Source organism: Gossypium hirsutum, chromosome D10, assembly GCF_007990345.1.
Source record: "Gossypium hirsutum isolate 1008001.06 chromosome D10, Gossypium_hirsutum_v2.1, whole genome shotgun sequence".
NCBI lineage: Eukaryota > Viridiplantae > Streptophyta > Magnoliopsida > Malvales > Malvaceae > Gossypium > Gossypium hirsutum.
The window spans coordinates 20,850,838-20,852,522 of NC_053446.1; the positions used below are offsets into that span (position 1 = coordinate 20,850,838).

At 37.0% G+C, this 1,685-nt stretch overlaps 1 long non-coding RNA gene across 1 annotated transcript; it reads right to left on the minus strand.

Annotated features, from left to right (window-relative positions):
* Positions 1-586: 586 nt before the first annotated feature.
* LOC121222171 (uncharacterized) lies at positions 587-938 on the minus strand. The gene is made up of 2 exons (XR_005919228.1): positions 844-938; positions 587-764 (listed from the first exon to the last, which is right to left on the minus strand). It is a non-coding gene; the product is annotated as an uncharacterized lncRNA (long non-coding RNA).
* Positions 939-1,685: the final 747 nt, after the last annotated feature.

Sequence of the window (1,685 nt, forward strand, 5' to 3'; positions counted from 1 at the left end):
CATATAAAGTTTAATAATTTTATAGCATTGGCAGGTAAAAGTTATCTTCTTCTTTCTTTTTTTAAATCACTTCTATATACCCTTAATGTAGTCCACAATGTATAATTTTATTCCATTACCCTGTATCCCCTTCGCTAATATATCTATTGATTTGCTGAGGGGAAGATGGAAACAGCATAGTAAGACCTATGGCATGCATTGCATGCTACTTTAGTTTATCATTTGGGTAGGCTGTGGACCCTAAAACCTCTCTCTATCTCTCTATGTGTGTGTCTACCTTTGGGGATTTGCAGACTATTTAATTTTGGAAAGATAAGAAATTAAAAGAATAAAATAAAATATGCAAATTTCAAAGTTGAGCATTATGCATGGGAGGATCATTCGTGGAGGAGAACTAGAGCCAGGATGAGAGAGAGTGGGACTTCTTCTAAAACCATGCATAGCAGGTTCATGAGTTAAAAAGACATTATCATAGTTGCATCAAATCCCTTACTGTGTTCCATGCATAAAAAGCTAGGTATCTTGTTCTATTTCATCACCATCATCACCAGAAAGGGAATGAAACAAAAAACCAAGGCCAACAAAATTATTCAAATTAAAACTGCAATAATTCCATTTATCTCACACAATAAGTAAATCCATAACATTACATACTACTATGAAACAGTACAAGAAACTTTAAAAAAAAAAAAGGGGGCCATGGGAGAAGCTTAAAACACAGTAAATGAAATTCCACGCCTCCGGAATAGCAGTTGATCTAATCCCTGGAGAAAAAACAGCAAATAATATATATAATCAAACAAAGAAAGGGAATTAATCAATATTTATATATATGACACGTACCCATCGCCAGAGAGCAAGAAAGAGATGTATTAATTGCCATTGTTTTGAGCAAGCCAAGTCGAAATGAGGTCATTGACTTGCGCATCCAAAGTCTTAACAGCTGTTAGAAATCAAACCCACTCCAAGCATAATCTAGAAGCATGAGACGTGGAGCAATTTTGTGCCATGCAAAGTGCTGAAATTTTAGCCATACAAAGTGCTCCATTATTGAGATGTTTTGTGGCTGGAAATTAAGTGGATTAATAGCCACATTTGTTGTCACTTTATCAGCCTATAAATAGAGGCTTGAACTTGTGTTGTAATAAGAAGAAAAATGAGAAGAAAAAAAAATAAGAGAAGCAACGTGAGTGAGAGTGAGAAGGTTAGCAAACCTTGAGTGAGTTAAAATCTAGCAGCAGCTAGACTATCTAGTCATTAAGAAAATATTTGTAATCTTCGTATTGTAATATATTGAGTGTGTAATAAAAAGTAAATTTTCGGCCCATCACGTTTCCAACAAGTGGCATCAGAGCTACGGTTCGGAGCTTGGTTCGGAGTTCGGTTCGTGTCCGGTTCGTGTCCAGTTCGGAGTACCTTTGGTGTTCATCTAACAAGTCGATATGGGCGACGTAATTCAGCTACAAGTTCCACAATTGACGAAGACAAATTATGGAAATTGGAGCATTCGAATGAAGGCTTTGCTCGGTTCGCAAGATTGTTGGGAGATCGTTGAAAAAGGATACATCGAGCCCGGAGATGCCGCTACAGAAGCAGCTTTATCAAATGACGCTAAGAAGGCGTTACGAGAAGCACGAAAGAAGGATCAAAAGGCCTTGAATAGTATCTTTCAAGGTATGGATGAA